Below are 18,934 nucleotides of genomic sequence, written 5' to 3'. Positions count from 1 at the left end.
TCTTACTCCTTCTTGTAAGTCAAACAACAAGAAGACAAGCATTGTTGAAACTACACCTAAGTTTTACAAATAAAACACATTAATATGTTTTATATAACAGTGTACCAAACATTCCTTTTACTATCTTCGCGTGTCCTTAATGTACATGTAACCATGCATATACATATATAAACAGTAAAGGTGTTTTTAATGTTTTGACAAGAAATATTTAAAGATCACAGAACAGGGGCGCCTGGGTGGCGCAGTCGGGTAAGCGTCCGACTTCAGCCAGGTCACGATCTCGCAGTCTGTGAGTTTGAGCCCCGCGTCAGGCTCTGGGCTGATGGCTCGGAGCCTGGAGCCTGTTTCCGATTCTGTGTCTCCCTCTCTCTCTGCCCCTCCCCCGTTCATGCTATGTCTCTCTCTGTCCCAAAAGTAAATTAAAAAACGTTGAAAAAAAAATAAAAATAAAAAATAAAGATCACAGAACAATCATGATTCTTCCCCCTATGGATTTTAAGATCATTTGCACAATTATTTTTACTGCCCCACACTACTGTACAAAGTGAGGACTGCTTACATATAAAGGGGATAATCAACCTGTGCATGAATTGAGTAACAACTCCATTCCCCTGTAAGAAAACAGATTTTCTACATGATTTAGGAGGTAAATAACACAAACAGGACTTACTTAGGCTTTTCCTCTAACCCTGTGTGCTGTCATTTGATGGTCAAATCCCCTTTTTAATGGTCCTTCATATATTTTAAGCAAGAAATCTCTCACTTCAAATGAAATCTGAAGTGAAACAACTTATTAAACAGCAACTCAAGATTACACTTAAATTTATTTTGTTTATAAAGCACTTGATGAGAACTATGATGAACCAATGACCGTACATGAGAGCTATGGTCATTTCAACCATTTTAGTCCAATTTTTTTCCTGAGTTTTTTGTTCATTATTTTGATGCATGCAGATAAATAAATACAGATGCTAACAGTTCAAGTGACCCTTGACATCTCTATAATACTCTTCCCTTAATCTGAGATGGCTAGTTTGCCTGCATACATATGTGAAACTTGCAGTAAGGAAAAAAAAAAAAAAAAAAAAAAACTTAGCAGCCTTATTCCAAAATATGCCCAAAAATTTAAAAAGGAAACAGAAACAAATAAAATTATCATCAGAACTATAGGTGGGAATTATTATAGAAAGTTTTATTAGCAGCCTTCTTTATAATGGATAAAAATTTTAAATGGAATTGACTTAAATATCCAAATTCAGACCAATGGAGCAAAATATGGTAAATTCAGAATGGAATATTAAGCATCTGTGAAAATTTATGTTTAGGAACAGTTTTCAACAATGAGAGGAAAGGCATATAATTTAGATAAAAAAGAGTATAAGGTGATAGATGCATCTAATGCAACTATGTATTTCAAATGCACAAAAATACTCAATAGTAATATAATATTAACAACTGTCCCCGGAGGGTGTGATTGCAAATGTTTGACTAGCTGATGGATAAAAGGATTGATACTTGTATCTTTATATTTTTCAATACTTTCCAAAATATAAATGACAATAAAAGTATTTTTAAATACTTCACTAATAAAAATTGCATAAAAGAAATAAGCCTCTCCTTCCAGACTAGAAGTGGTTCTCAAAACACCCATGCAGCTTGAGCAACAAAGCAAGGACTCTTCTTGGAGAGGAACTTTCTACATCATATTCAGGCCCCATTTTCAGAGACTAAATTCAGTAAAGAAAGATAGGAGCCCATGATCCCCATGGAGACAATGGCTAGCAAATCCTGTAGCAACTCTCCCCAGAACCCATTCCAATCCCTTAGTACTCATAATGGAGAATTTGCCAGAATGGAATTTGCCTGTGGCTATTTTGTAACTTAACACACTGGAAAACTAAACCATGCCTGCAAAATGTGGTTATAACTTATATAGACTTCTTTAGTAAACCAGTATTATTTTATAAGAAAAAGATCAGGAAAAATGATTACTCTCAAAAAACCAGAATTAAGTAAATAAACAAAGCAAACAAACCAAATGAAAGAAGTCAAATCAGAGACAACTAAAAGTCATCAAATACCAATTTACCAGGGCGCCTGGGTGACTCAGTCGGTTAAGTGTCCTACTTCCACTCAGGTCATGATCTCACGCTTTGTGGGTTCGAGTCCCCCAGTGGGTTCTGTGCTGTCAGCTCAGAGCCTAGATCCTGCTTCAGACTCTGTGTCTCCCTCTCTCTGTGCCCCTCCCTGGCTCGTGCTCTCTCTCTCTCTCTCTCAAAAATAAATATTAAACACTGAAAAAATCAATTTACCCAAGTCATTCCTTGGAGGTAGTGTGTTTGAATAAGATTAGGATTAGAATATCAATGAACCTATGTGGTTTTTTTTTTTTTTTTTTTTTTAATGTTTATTTATTTTTGAGACAATGCAAGAGACAGAGTGCAAGCAGCAGAGGCGCAGACAGAGGGAGACACAGAATGTGAAGCAGGCTCCAGGCTCTGAGATGTCAGCCCAGAGCCCGATGACGCGGGGCTCGAACTCACAAACCGTGAGATCATGACTTGAGCCGAAGTCGGATACTTAACTGACTGAGCCACTCAGGCGCCTCCAATGAACCTATGTTATTATTTTTGTCTATAGTTTTGTTATCAGTAAGTTGGAGGTCTTTAAAAATAGTTCAATTTTATTTTTAATGTAATTTTTTATTATAAAAACTACATACGCACATGACTTTCTTTTTATAAATTCAAATAGACTGAAGGCAGGAAGCAAGAAATAAATAACTCTCTATACTCCAAACTCAAGTCTTACTCTGCAGAATGAACTATAAAATTATAGTTTCTTGGGTTTCATCATAGAAAATTGGGGGATATATACAAGAATACAAATACACACACATATTTGTTTTATGCATGTGAGGAACATAATATGCCTGCTTTTCTGCATTCTTTTCTCCCTTAAAAATATATTTTGGAAAATTTCCACATTGGTACATAAAAATAAACTTCATTCCTTGTAATAGTTAAATGTCATCACACGCATGATTGTTCTATAAATTACTTAATTTCCTGTTGACATATATTTAAGTTCCTTCTAGTTCTTGCATTACAATCTGCAGAAATGGGCATCCATGTACACATTATTTTTGTATGTTAGTTCAAGTAAGATAAGCTCTTAGCAATGGAATTGCTAGACCAAAGGCACATTTTGTTTTTTGAGAAATATTACCAAATTACCCTACATATAAGTTTACACTGACTGATACTCCCAAGAACAGTGTATACAATAATGATTTTTCTTGCAACTTCATCTTACAGCATTATTCTATAACTGTAAAACTCATATCCTGAAAATAAGTACCATTTCATCCACCATCAGCTGTCACACCAGAAGACTCTGATCATGTATTCTTTCAAATTATTCTTGTCATTGGAAGTCTTCACCTTACTTTATAGTTGCTGATATCTTATATCTGGTTTGGGCAGTAATGATGGAATCTAGCAGTACTGGATTCTGAAACCTTTGTTTTAATGGAAGGGATAACTGTATAACCTCATTTCCAAAATCTTAGGTGTGTTAAAGCTGGCTTGAATGGTACATCCAAATGTAGTCATTAAAGAAATGTTTTTTAAAAATTAAATGGTAGTCATTCATTTTCGAATGATATCCTGATTTCCATTTATACATTCACAAAATATAACTTTAAAAACTATTAGCATTCTTCCTGCCCCCCAAAATAACTTTGAAATGTCTATCAGATCTTACGTTAGTATCTCCCTATACTACGTATTTGTCAAACCTTAGTAATGAAAAATTAACTTCCCAATTACTAGCAATGTAAAAACAAACAATTCCTTACCTGAAACTCTTGAGCTTCTCCAAGACCTTTTTTAAAAGTTCTACAAAGTAGAATCTGTAAAACATATGGCACATCCAAGAAGGCAATCTTTAAATTTTGGACATGAGCACAAAGTGGTAGCTCTTTTAGAAGAGACTTTTCTCTACTGCAAACCAGCTGTAGGCACAGTCTAGTTATAGCCCTCAGAAAAGCTGTGCTGTGATATATTAATTTACACCTACTGTGCATTAAATGAGAAACCAGAGGCCACGTACTGGGCACATAACTTATTACCCCAACATAAAACACATACTACGCTGACTAGTAAAAATATTTAAGGGTATGGTGTCTGGGAATTTGTGATGTGACAAACAAGTAAAGAAGCTGAGTATTTATGGTATTATTACCTAACTCATGATGCCAGAATATCCATAATAAATAGTAAAAGAAATGACCAGCTAGACCTTGAAAATTTTAATAAAATAATGGAAAATAGGTAATTACTAAAATTAAAAAGGCCATAAATTAATGCTTTTACACCAAATTTGTGAAGTGTTAGTTGATTACACAAATCTGAGTGCTTAATGCTTATTCTTATTCCATAAAGCAATATCAAAAAAGTAGTGATTCTGCACTATTTTTAAAAGATTGAGTCCAATATCTCTGGAGCAAAATAGTAAATAATTACAATTTCCTTATTAGAAATTTTCCATGTTTTTAAATTTTTTATGTTTATTTATTTTTGAGAGAGAGAGAGAGAGAGAGAGTGACAGAGTGCAAGCAGGGGAGGGGCAGAGAGAGAGGGGCAGACACAGAATCCAAAACAGGCTTCAGGCTCTGAGTTGTCAGCACTGAGCCCGATGTTGGGCTCAAACCCATGAGCCATGAGATCATGACCTGAGCCCAAGTTGGATACTCAACTGACTGAGCCACCCAGGTGCCCCAGAAATTTTCCATTTTAATTGTGACAGCTGGGCTACTTTCACATGAGAAAACATACTCACAAGAATAATACTCTATTACCCAGACATGATGCTACCCCACACTGCTGATAGCTTCACCTGAAGTGGCACATGAAGACAGTTCCTGGAAAAGTGACAGCCCTGGAGAGTAAATCCCCAAGGAAAGAAACACCATCCAGTGGGAAAGGGAGTTAGTCAGTAAATGTCCCAGAATCCCTGAATAGAGCTGGGTTATTTTAAGATGAGTTTCTTGGGGCATATCCCATAGGATGTGCCTCCAGCAGTTACCCACACATCAGTGCACCTTTATTGCCTTTTCTCTCTTGCCTTTGCTTCCTAGGATGACTTCCCAAATAAATTAATGGCAAACAAGTTCTTATCTCAGAGTATGCTTTGGGGTAAACCATATTAAGAAAGCAGCTTGTATGTGGTAGAAGTTTATTGTTCTCTCCTGAAGTAGTTCTGAGGTATACAGCCAAGGGTTGGTAGTGTAACCCTGCCGTTCTTGACATGTCGTTTCTTTATCCGATTACAAGATGGTCCACGTTGGCTAAGATGGCTCTCACCATCTCCCAAACTGTGGAAAAGGGGAAAAAACAGAGTGCACAAGACCACTCCTTTTCGGGGCACATCTTAGAAAGGTACACAACGCTTGTGTTTTTGGATCTTTGGCCAGGATGTAGTCATATGGCTACATTTGGCTGCAAGGGTGGCTGGGAAATGTTGTCTCTATTGGGCAATCATGTACACAGGTAGTAGTCAGAAGTTTTATTATTTGAGAAAGGGGAAGAATATTTGTGGGAAACCAATACCTGCACCTTTATAATGTCCCATTATGGCCTTAAACCAATTGTATGTAATGTGATTATTGGCAGCATTAGGTCTAAATCTACCATATTGATATTTGTTTTCTATTTGTCCCACCTATTCTTGGCTCTCTCTCTCTTCCTTTTCTCAGACGTCCTTTGGATTAATCCTTTTCTATGGTTCCTTTTTTTTCTCCTTTTCCAATTTATTAGCTATAAATCTTTGCCTGATTATTTTAATGGTGGCTTAAGGGCCATCACCACGGACTCATTTTAACTTATCACTATCTTCAAGTGATAATATGTCACTTCACATATAGCATCAGAACCTTGCAAGAGTATTATTTCCATTTCTCTCTTGGCAACCCTTCTGCTCTTTTTGTCCTACATTTTGGTCCTACATATGTATTATCCCCACATACACTATTATTAATTTTGTTTAGTTAATTATCTTTTTAAAAATTTAAATAACAGAAAAAAAGTCATACGCTTACCTATGCAATTGGCATTTCCCGTGCCTTTATTTCTTTGTGTAGATGCACAATTTTATCTGGTATCATTTTCTTGTTGAAAGACTTCCTTTAGCACTTCTTGTACCACAAATCTGCTGATGAGAAACATTTTGCTGGATATAGAATTCTAGCTTTTTGTTCTGGTACCTTAAAGTTGTTGCTTCACTGTATTCTTAAATGTGACTTGTTTTTTTAAAAGAAATCTGATGTCATGCTTATTCTTGTTCCTCTATATACATAACATGTTTTTTCATCCTGGCTCCTTTCATATTTTTCTTTTCAAAAGCACTGGTTTTGAGCAATTTATTATGTGCCATGATGCCATTTTCTGTTTCTTGTGATTAGAGATTATTGAAATTTTTGGATCTATAGGTTTATGATCTTCATCAAATTTGGAATTTTTCAGCCATTATTTCTTCAAATATTTTTTCTAAATTCCTTCAGGGACTTAAATTACATGCACATTAGGTTTCTTGAAGTTTTTTCTCATAACTAATACTCTGTTCCTTTTTTAAGTTTTTCTCTATGTTTCATTTTGGATAGTTTCTATTTCAGTCTGCAGGTTTGTTAATATTTTCTTCTGCGATATGTAGTTTATATTCCCTCCAGTGTATTTTTTTAAGTTTTTATTTATTTATTTATTTATTTATTTATTTTTATTTTTTATTTATTTATTTATTTATTTATTTATTTATTTATTTTGAGGGGCAGGGCTGTAGGGGCAGAGAGAGAGAGAGAAAGAGAGAGAGAATCCCAAGCAGGATCTGCACCATCAGCACAGAGCCTGATGTGGGGTTCAGTTCTACAACCATGAGATCATGGTCTGAGCCAAAATCAAGAGCCAGACACTTAACTGACTGAGTGCCCCTCCTCCAGTGTATTTTTTCTCTCGGACGTTAGAGTTTTCATCTCTAGAAATTTGATTTGCTTTTTTTAATCTTTTATGTCTCAACACATTTAATCTTCCCTTTAGCTTTTTAAACTATGGCATAGATTGCAGTAAAACTATTTTAATGTCCTTATCTGCTGGTGGTAATATCTGTGCCACTCTGGGTCAGTTTTAATTAACTGACTTTTCTCCTCATTATGCATGATATCTGCCTGCTTCTTTGCATGGTAATTTTTCACTTATCCCTGAAATTGTGAATGTTAGCTTTTTGGTTCCTGGATATTTTTGTATTCCTATAAACATTTCTGAGTTTTACTTAATCCTTTTGGGTCTTGTTTTCAACATTTGTTAGGAGGGACAAGTGCTGTGTTTACTCTAGTACTAAACTCCTCTGTCCACTACCCTGTGGATTTTGAGGTTTTCCACTGTAGCTGATGGGAGCAGATTCTACCCCTGACCCTATCTGAGCCCTGGTTACTGTTCCCCCTAATTTTTTGGTGGGTTATTCTCCTGGCTTTAGGCAGTTCTTTCACATACTGGTTAATACTCAGTTCTCTAGGGCAACCCTCTGAAAATCTACTGGACATCTGTTAACCTTTGTAAAGTTTTGGCCTGCCACGGTGAAGATGGGGATGCTTCTCTTTTAAAATAGAAGGAGACTTTCACCTGGTAGAGGGAGAAAGCAGGTTGATGTAGGTGGCCATGATGTAAAAATTTCCGCTTATTCATGGTTTCATCAACTGTGTCTGGAGTTCTATGCATCAAGCACAGGTACAGGTACCAGGAGGCCTCACAAGAGATGGTAAATCATACATGGGAGTCACTATCCCTGGAAAAACTGCTACTGTACCCTCCCCAAACTCTGAGGATGTGTTCTTAGATGACAGTGGTCACTTTTGCAAGAGTCTACAAAAGTCTAACTAGGAAATAAGGGGTGATTAGTGGAACTTTTAACCAGTTTAACTGAAGCTCAGAAATTGCTAGCATAAGTAGCATTTATCAACCGGATCCCCAACACCTTTTTGCATCCATTGATGTATCCAGGAGATTTTTTCCACTTTTATTTGTTTTTAGTTGGGAAAAGAAATAAAGAATTTGAGATTGGAGCAGAGCCCAGATGACAGATGAGAGGACAGAAGGAAGAATGGGTCCCTCTGATACTGAGACCCAAGAGTTAGCTTTTTTTTGCCCCTCTGGGTTCTGAAGGAAAAAAAGTTAAAATAGGCTTTGAAAGATTTAGAACACAATCAAAGCTACTTTAGAGCCAAAAAGGGAAATATTGTATCTGCCACTTTATTAAGATCATGTTTTGTCCCAATAGAAAGGCAATATTTTTTTTTTAAACAATAACAGTAAGTATTCATAGGCATGTGCGGAACGGGCTCTCTCACACAGTGTCGGGAAGATGGCAAATGAATGAATCTTTTTGTAAAGACAATTTTGCAGAATGTTACAAAAATATAAGGCACGCACCATTTGACCTGATAATTCCTCTTCTGAAACTCTGTCTGAAGACTATCACACACATACACAAAAAAGTACTCACAATCATTCTCATTTTAATGGCTTTGATAGCAAAAAATGAGAAGTCAATGCTACAGGTAGAATTGTGTCCGCCTAAAAGTTGTGGTAAAGCCCTATCCCCCCAGTACCTCAGAATGTGACCTTATTTGAAAAAAAAAAAAATGTTAATTGCAGATTAGTTAAGATGAGGTCATACACAAGTCGAATGGCCCCCAATCCAATATGAGTGGTGTCCTTACAAGAGAGAGAAACATTGTGTAAGCAGGGGCACCCACAGAGAGAAGATATTGCGAAGATCCGTAGGGACATGATGGTCGAGTGCCTGGAGCACTGCATCAACCAACCAAAAAACGCCAGGTATTACCAACGAACACCAGAGGCTAGAAAAAGAAAGGAATATTCTCTCCTACAGCTGTCAGAGAGAGCATGACATGTTTATTTCCTGATTCTGTGTCTCCCTCTCTCTCTGTCCCTTCCCTGCTCATGCTCTGTCTCTCAAAAATGAATAAACATTAAAAAAAAATTAAGAAAGATATAAACCAAACTCCTAGCCATGTTTTGTGTCTTATCCTCTACATTCCCTCAATCTTTCATAATAATAATGTAGTTGTATATATTTTGTATAATTTCAAAACATTTTTTAAGAGTAAAGTTTAAGCACTTTCTTGAAAATCACCTTTTAATAACTTCACACCTTCACACTGTAAAACTAAAGCAAAAAGGAACGACATAAATACTGTCATTTCATACTGGAGTAAAAGCTAATGATTCTGATACTGTTACACACGTGCTGGGATTGAACAAATTAGTAAATGTATGGCTGATGGTGGGAGGAGGCTTCTCACTACTGGAAAAGAAGAATGTAGAGATGTAAAAGGAGAAGGCAAGAAGGAACACTGCATGCTAGATTAGATTTGAAGACATCAGTATGAACTGGGTTTTGTTTGTTTGTTTTTTGTTTTCTGTTTTTGAGAGAGAGAGAGAGAGTAAGCAGGGGAGAGGCAGGCAGAATCCCAAGCAGGCTCCACGCCGTCACCATGAAGCCTGATGCAGTGCTCAGATTCATGAACCATGAGGTCATGACCTGAGCCAAAATCAAGAGTCAGACACTTAACCAACTGAGCCACTCAGCCCCCAGTATGAACTGTTTTAGGTTACTGTAGATAGAGATGGGTAAAGCAATACTGATGCAAATGTGTACATACACAGGTTAGTACACATACAAATATTTTTTCGTTCTGTCCAGGGCTTAGAAGCAATGATACTCCAGTGGCAACAAACATTTTCAACAAACATTTCAGAACTTGGTTTCTAATACCATTCTCCAATAAAAGGAATCAGGGATCCTTTGTAGAATGACCAATTCTAAGACGAGGTGAGGGAAAATACAACATGATACTGGAGCATCTTGTAGTGTCAGAAACATCCAAAAACTAAATAATGGGACACAGGAGCCAACCAAAAAAAAAAAAAAAAAAAGTCCCAATAGTTAAAACTAAACAATTTAAGAGCAAAATAAATAGCATAGTATTGAATTATAACTCAAAGTATATAATTAATATCTATAAGTCTATACTGATATAAATAAATGACTTAAAAAATAAGTTAAAGGGAAAGAGAAAAATCTCCCATACAAAAGAATTCCAAAATAGTTTCTGTGGGTACTTTCCTCCTCAAGAAGGTGAAGCTTAACTCCCTCCTCCCCTTGATTTTGGGCTGCACTTAGTCACTTGTTTACAAAGAGTAGAGTACGGAAAGTAAAAGAAGAAAGAGATAAAAGTGTATTTACAGTGAAGAAACCTGACAAACATTCCCTTGATCAGGTGATCAAGGTTAATATCATCAGTGATAAGCCAAGTTGATAGCAAATACACTTAATATGATGAGAACCATACTTCATCTTCATCATCATCCTCCCAAACACCCATGACCCCAGTCTAACCATGAGAAAAACACCAGGCTTTATTCTTTTTTATTTAATTTTTTTTAAACGTTTATTTATTTTTGAGACAAAGAGAGACAGAGCATGAATGGGGGAGGGGCAGAGACAGAGGGAGACACAGAATCGGAAATAGGCTCCAGGCTCCAGGCTCCGAGCTGCCTGCACAGAGCCCGACGCGGGGCTCGAACTCATGGACGACGAGATCATGACCTGAGCTGAAGTCGGACGCTCAACCGACTGAGCCACCCAGGCGCCCCACACCAGACAACTTTAAAGTGAGGTGTATTCTACAAAATATATGACTAGTGTCCCTCAAAAACAAGGAAGTGTGAAAAAATGTCACACACCAAAGATGCTAAGGAAACATGATACCTAAGTGTAATGTGGTATCCTGAATAGGATCCTGGAACAGAAAAAGAACATTAGGGACAAAAATAGTAAAATGTGAATATAATGTGGAGGTTAGTTATTAATAATGTGTCAGCAACTATGTGGATGGAACTAGAGGGTATTATGCTAAGCAAAATTAGAGAAAGACAAATATATGACTTCACTCATATGAGGAATTTAGGATACAAAACAGATGAACATAAGAGAAGGGAAGCAAAAATAATATAAAAACAGGGAGGGGGACAAAACATAAGAGACTCTTAAGTATAGAGAACAAACAGAGGGTTGCTACAGGGGTTGTGGGAGGAGGAATGGGCTAAATGGGCAAGGGGCAATTAAGGAAGACACTTGTTGGGATGAACACTGGGTGTTACACACAGGGGATGAATCACTGGAATCTACTTCTGAAATCATGGTTGCACTACATGCTAACTAACTTGGATGTAAATTAAAAAATAAATTAATTAGTGGCACCTGGGTGACTCAGTCAGTTAGGCGTCTGACTTCAGCTCGGGTCATGATCTCACTGCTCGTGAGATCTGCATTGGGCTCTGTGCTGACAGCTCAGAGCCTGGAGCCTGCTTCATATTCTGTGTCTCCCTCTCTCTCTGTCCCTCCCCCATTCGTGCTCTGTCTCACTCTCTCTCTCTCTCTCTCAAAAAATAAACATTTAAAAAATTATAATTAATTAATTTTTTTTAAATAATGACTGATAGAGAAAAAAATAATGTATCAATATGGATTCATTGCTTGTGACAAAGGTACCATACTAATGTAAGACATTAACAATAAGCAAAACTGGGTGGGGCGCCTGGGTGGCTCAGTCGGTTGAGCATCCGACTTCAGCTCAGGTCATGATCTCACGGTTTGTGAGTTCGAGCCCCCATCAGGCTCTGTGCTGACGGCTCCGAGCCCAGAGCCTGCTTCAGATTCTGTGTCTCCCTCTCTCTCTGCCCCTCCCCTGCTCGCACTGTCTCCCTCTCTCTCTCTCCTTCAAAAATAAACATTTAAAAAAAATTTTTTTAAACAATAAGCAAAACTGGGTGAGGGGGATACAGGAACTACTTGTACTACATTCTTGATTTTTCCCTTTAGATTTAAATGACTTATTTTTTGGAACTCATTCATATGGTTCCATTTCTTAATTCTGGTGAAAAACACATAACATAAAATCTACCATCTTAACTACTTCTAAATGTGAAGTTCAGTTGGGGCGCCTGGGTGGCTCAGTCGGTTAAGCGTCTGACTTCGGCTCAGGTCATGATCTCACGGTCCGTGAGCTCAAGCCCCGCGTCGGGCTCTGTGCTGACAGCTTAGAGCCTGGAGCCTGTTTCAGACTCTGTGTCTCCCTAACTCTCTGACCCTCCCCCATTCATGCTCTGTCTCTCTCTGCCTCAAAAATAAATCAATGTTGGGGCGCCTGGGTGGCGCAGTCGGTTAAGCGTCCGACTTCAGCCAGGTCACGATCTCGCGGTCCGTGAGTTCGAGCCCCGCGTCAGGCTCTGGGCTGATGGCTCGGAGCCTGGAGCCTGTTTCCGATTCTGTGTCTCCCTCTCTCTCTGCCCCTCCCCCGTTCATGCTCTCTCTCTGTCCCAAAAATAAATAAAAAAATAAATAAAATAAAATAAAAATAAAAATAAATCAATGTTAAAAATAAATAAATAAATAAAATGTAAAGTTGGGTAGTGTTAAGATGTTATTCACGTTGTTGTGCAACCAATCTTCAGAACATTTTCATTTTGCAAAACTAAAACTCTATACGCATTAGATAATAACTCTTCATGTCCCCCTCCCTCCTGTCCCTGGTGACTGCCCATTCAACTTTCCATCTCTATGGATTTGACTACTCTAAACACCTTGTGCAAGTGGGATCTTACAATATTTGTCTTTTTTGACTGTTTTTTTTCACTTAACTCAGTGTCCTCTAACTTCATCCACATTGTTGTGTGTTAAGTGTCTTAAGTCAGCTTAGGCTGCTATAACAAAATACCATAGACTGGGTAGCTTAAACCATAGACAATTCTCACAGTTGTGGAAATGGGAAGATCAGAGTGCCAGCATTGTCCACTTCTGGTGAAAGCTTTCTTTCTGACTTACAGACATCTTGCTATGTCCACATATGATGGGAACAGAAAGCTCTAGCCTCTTCCTCTTCTTATAACGACAATAACTCTATCATGGAGTCTCCACCCACATGACCTCATCAAAACCTAAGTACCTCCCAAAGGCCCTCCTAATACTATTACATTGGGGATTAAGATTTCAACATTTGAATTTCTAGGGAACATAGAAATTATGACTATTCAGTCCATAATAGTCAGAATTTCATTTTTTAAAGACTAAATTGTATATACTATTCATATCCACATACCTTTATCCATTCATTCACCAGTAGACATTTGGGTTGTTGTACCTCTTGTCTATTATAAATGGTGCTACTACAAACACAGGTGTGCAAATATCTCTTTGAGATTCTACTTTCAATTATTTTGGATATATATCCAGAATTGGAATTGCTGGATAATGTGGTAATTCTATCACTAACTGAGGTCTCAGTTTTAGGTCTCTGATCCCTTTGAGTTAATTTCTGTACATGGCATTAAATAAGGTCCAACTTAATTCTTTTGCATGTCGATATCCAGTTTTCCTAACAGCATTTGTTGAAGAAACTATCCTTTCCCCACTGGATGGTCTTGGCATCCTTGTTGAAAATCATTTGATCATATATGTGAGTGTTTATTTTTGACTAATCTGTTTCATTGACATATACGTCTGTCTTTATGCCAATACCACACCGTCTTGGTTATTTCAAATTCATAATAAGTTTTCAAATTAGGAAGTATAAGACCTTTAACTTTGTTCTTTTTCAAGAATTTCAGCTATCCAGAGTCCCTTGAAATGTCATATAAATTGTAACACTTTTTTTTTTTTAAATTTTAAAAATGCTTATTTACTTTGAGAGAGTGAGTGGGAGAGGCAGAGAGAGAGGGAGGGAGAATCTCAAGCAGGCTTTGCCCTGTCAGTGCATAGTCCGACTCCAGGCTCAATCTCATGAGCCATGAGATCATGACCTGAGTCCAAGCCAAGAGTTGGTTACTTAACCGACCAAACCAGCCAGGTGCCTCAGCACTTTTTTTTTTTTTTTAATAAATCTGAAATTATTTTAAAATTATGTCTATCAAGAAAAGTCATGGATATTTTTCTCTGTCATCAGATATATTCCTATGTATTTTAATTGCTACTAAACACAACATTGTATGTATACACTACAATTTATTTAAACAATTTCTTATTGACGGAAATTTGGGGTTTTGTCAATTTTATATTCTCCAACTGCTTCAGTGAGAATCGCTGTGCATATATATATTTCTAACGGGGGCTATTTTTTTCAGTTTTTATATAAATTCCAGTTAGCATGCAGTGTAATATTAATTTCATGTGTACAATATAGTTATTTGACACTTCCATACAACACCTGGTACTCATCACAAGTGCACTCCTTAATCCCCATCACCTACTTAGCCCATCCCCATGCCCACTTCCCTTCTTGTCCCCATCAGTTTGTTCCCTATAGTTAAGAGTCTATATCTTGGTTTGCCTCTCTCTTTTTTTTTTTTTTTGTCCCTCTACTCATCTACTTTGTTTCTTTTTTTTTTTTTTTTTTTCTTTTTTTTTTTTTTCTTTATTTTTGGGACAGAGAGAGACAGAGCATGAACGGGGGAGGGGCAGAGAGAGAGGGAGACACAGAATCAGAAACAGGCTCCAGGCTCCGAGCCATCAGCCCAGAGCCCGACGCGGGGCTCGAACTCACGGACCGCGAGATCGTGACCTGGCTGAAGTCGGACGCTTAACCGACTGCGCCACCCAGGCGCCCCTCATCTACTTTGTTTCTTAAATTCCACATACGAATGAAATGATATGGTTTGACTGACTTATTTTGCTTAGCATAATACTCTCTAGTTCCATCTATGTCATTGCAAATGATAAGATTTGTTCCTTTTTATGGCTGAGTAATATTCCATTATACATATACACACACATATGTATATACTAGACACTTGCTGCTTCCGTAATTTGGCTATTATAGATAATACTGCTATAAATACCAGGGTACCTGTATACCTTTGAATTAATATTTTTGTATTCTTTGGCTAAATACTTAGTAGTACAATTACTGGATTGTAGGGAAGTCCTACTTTAACTTTTTGAGGAACCTCCATACTGCTTTCCAAGGTGGCTTCACCAGTTTGCATTCCCACCAACAGTGCAAGAGCATTCCCCTTTCTCTGCATCCTTGCCAATAGTGTTGTTTCATGTGTTATTATTTTAGCCATTCTGACAGGTTGTAAGGTGATATCTCATTGTAGTTTTTTTTAAGTTTATTTATTTATTTTGAGAGAGAGAGAGAGAGAACCAGTGGGGGAGGGGCAGAGAGAGAGGGGGACAGAGGATCCAAAGCGGGCTCCAGGCTCTGTGCTGACAGCAGAGAGTCTGACTTGGGGCTCAAGATCATGACCTGAGTCGAAGCCCGACACTTAAGAGACTAAACCACCCAGGCTTCCCTCATTGTGGTTTTGATTTGCATTTCCCTGATGATGAGTGATATTGAGTATCTTTCCATGTGTCTGTTGGCCATGTGTATGTCATTTTGGAAAAATGTCTATTCATGTCCTCTGCTCATTTTTTAACTGGATCATTTATTTTTGGGGTATTGAGTTTTATAAGTTCTTTTCTTCTTAATGTTTATTTTTGAGAGAGAGGGAGAGAGAGAGGGGGAGAGAGGGAGTTTGCATAGTTGGGGAGAGGCAGAGAAAGAGAGACAGAGGACCTGAAGCAGGCTCCACGCTGACAACAGAGAGCCTGATGTGGGGCTTGAACTCACAAACTGCCACATCATGATCTGAGCTGGAGTTGGACACTTAACTGACTGAGCTGCCCAGGTGCCCCTGTAAGTTTTTTATATATTCTGGATATTAACCCCTTATCAGATATATCATTTGCAAATATCTTCTCCCATTCTGTAGGTTGCCTTTTAGTTTTAATGATTGCTTCCTTTACTTTGCAAAAGCTTTTTATATCAAGGTAGTCCCAATAATTTATTTTTGTTTTTGTTTCCCTTGACAAAGCAGGAAAAAATATCCAACGGGAAAAAGAATGTCTCCTCAACAAATGGTGTTGAGAAAACTGGACAGCAAATATGCAAAAGCATGAAGGGCTGTTATTTTTTAAAAGTCAGTAATTGGAGCGGGATTGCTAAATCAAAGGATATGCTCATGTTAAAAGTTAATTTATACCAAACTGTACTATACTATACTACAGATGTACTATACTATATATACTATTAATTGTACTGTAGTATAGATTAATATTTCAACTTATATCCTATCAACACTGCATGTGAGGCTTTCCCACTTCTCTCCTTAATGTCTTGTTTTCTCTTTTTCATCCTTGCTGATTTGATGGACAAAAATTTGAAATCTGCTTGTTGCTTTAAATCTGTAGTCTCCTGAACCTTCAAACTGAGTGTTACTTGTTCATTATCATGTAAATTTAAAAAACTTTAACTCTTCCCATTGTCTTCAATAGAAATGTTTCTTGGTTACAAGCCAAAGAAACTGACTATGACTAACTTTAGCAGAAGATAATGTACTAGAAGCAAATCAGAAGAGCCATAGAATTGACAAGGGCTAAAGAATCAGCTTTTTAAAATAGTAAGTGGGGGGTTTCTAAGGGTAAGGCCAAAAAAACAGCAGCAATGGTCCCTAAGCAAGAAAGATTTGATCACAGATGCAATGAATAACCTTTTGCCACCCTTTGTGTCTTTCACTCAAAATTCCAAAGTCCTGAGAGAAAGAAGTGTCTGTTTGGCCAGGTCTAAATCACATGCCCTGACCCCCTCAGTTTCCACAGTGGGAAGTGAGTTCAATCTCTCATGAAGTATACAAACAATGGAGATTCTCCAACCAGGACACAAGAATTCTATTAAAGACAGACTGGGATGCTGAATTGCCCCCAACTTGGCAAGTATACACTAAATGGGGAAAAAAATGCTTATAACCTAACAAACTTTTTTCTATAACTGAAGATTGGATAAAGAATACTGAGTGGATTTTCCTTCAGACTGATGCTCTGGGTATTGTTAACCTGGGTAGGCAGATTTTTTTATCAAATATTTTGGACATATGTATCTTCAGCAAAAGTTAGTATGCAAATAAACACTTGAGTTTATACTTCTAATATATTAATTTCAATTGGGTATTGAAAATTTAAATTCCCCTAGTGAATCCAAGGACTGCACTAAGATTACAAAAATCCATCTTAATAATACTCCAAAGGGAAGAAATTGCTTTCATTAAATGAATTCTACAAGCATAGGTTTGAGACTCAGCTAACAAAACAAAAAATCATTATGATGTTACAAAGTTACCTAATCAAAAGAGACAAATCTATGAATCTATTTGTATTTTTAAAATGAGGCTTGTGGTGCCTGGGCGGCTGGGTCGGTTAAGCATCCGACTTCAGCTCAGGTCATGATCTTGTAGTTCATGAGTTCGAGTCCCGTGTCAGGCTCTATGCTGACAGCTTGGAGCCCAGAGCCTGCTTCGCAGTCTACGTTCCCCTCTCTCTGCCCCTCCCACTCTCTGCCCCTCCGGCACTCACACTCTGTCTCGCGCTCTCTTTCAAAAAAAGTAAACATTAAAACAATTTTTTAATTAAAAATGGGACTTAATTTTGTGTTTTTAGCCTTTTTGAGTGGCTATAAGACAGTTTGCTAGAATTATTTACTTATCAGTCAGTGGTTTAAAGTTCATAAATATAGTTTCAAAAATGGTACAGAAAATGTCTGACTCCATTGTATACCTTATTCTAAAGTAGTCACCCTGATCCTTGTGAAAACTTGGTTAGCCAGAATGGAAATTACATCTCAGATGAAGGACAACATTGTAAATCATCAGGAAAAAAAAATTATAGGACATTACAGAATGAGGACGTCTTAGATCTAATTAAAATAATGTCAAATATCACAAAACTTATTTTTAAAATCTGTGAGTATTTTGGCAAAAGGAGGGATGAGAATTCCTGCTATTTGCAGGAAGGAAGTTGACAACTGCTCTCCCACTCATAGCTATTTTTCTGAAATTGTAAATTGTAACCACTTTAATACATTACATTTAGTTCCAAATAATTTTGGTTAGAGCTATTTCCTGAAACAAAATCCACTCTCAAAGAACAAAAATTCATGACCAAGGATAATGGGTCTATAATTCAACTTTCCACTGCAGCTCTATCTCAGTGTAAGAATGTAATGTCATGCACACAAAAGTATTCCGGCCCACGTGGATTCTATTTTTACTTTATGTGGGAAAATTTGTCTCGGTATACACATAAGTCTTGGCTAATATTAGAGCATCTTTGAGAGATTTCATCCATCAGAACAGAAGTTATTCTGAGATAAATGACCCCCCCTCCCAAACCTTAGTGATTACAACACAGGCATCTACAGATCTGGTCCATGTGATCCTCCCCTGGAATCCCAGCCTTACAGAATATCTCCTATCGGGAACATCATAGGTTGTTGTAGTACCACCAGAGAAACAGAACATGAAAAAATTCTACCCAGAAACTATATCAGCAAGGCAAGTCACCTAGCCTCACCGGAGTTCAAGAAGGTGGCAATACATTATCCTTATTCAGGGAAAGTAACAAATATTGGGAAACAATCGACTACAGATATGTCCTTATTTTTTAAGTGTTGACAAAATGATGTGTTTGAGCCTAGAAAATTAAGGACAAGATCCACCAAAACATTTGCTACTTTTGGGAGACATCTTGGATACTCTGGATGTCACACTCTGTTCTCTTTCAAACTTCAACTGAACATCTTCCTAATGTCTACTAACTACTAATGATCTATTAACATCTATTATGAAATAGGTGACATTAATACACAATTAAACGTTGTAGGTCCCCTAAAACCATCACTAGACTAGTTACACAACTTTTTATCTTCCGAGAAGTAGGAATGTCCTTTTCAAGATAGAGACTATAAACTACTTTTTCTGCTTCTCTC

The 18,934-nt window shown here is 37.4% G+C and overlaps 1 long non-coding RNA gene across 3 annotated transcripts in view; it reads right to left on the bottom strand.

Moving 5' to 3' along the window:
* The window catches only part of LOC131507318 (uncharacterized), a 189,876-nt gene that overhangs the window by 75,714 nt on the left and 95,228 nt on the right, over window positions 1-18,934 (bottom strand). For all 3 annotated transcript variants that reach the window (XR_009259444.1, XR_009259442.1, XR_009259443.1), the window contains exons 3-4: window positions 6,101-6,210; window positions 3,860-3,913 (exon numbers count right to left, since the gene is read on the bottom strand). This is a non-coding gene — a long non-coding RNA (uncharacterized LOC131507318). The remainder of the gene's footprint in view (window positions 1-3,859; window positions 3,914-6,100; window positions 6,211-18,934) is intronic.

This window comes from Neofelis nebulosa, chromosome 3, assembly GCF_028018385.1.
Source record: "Neofelis nebulosa isolate mNeoNeb1 chromosome 3, mNeoNeb1.pri, whole genome shotgun sequence".
NCBI lineage: Eukaryota > Metazoa > Chordata > Mammalia > Carnivora > Felidae > Neofelis > Neofelis nebulosa.
Note: the sequence above shows the minus strand (reverse complement) of the source record. Positions and strands in the feature narration are given on the sequence as shown.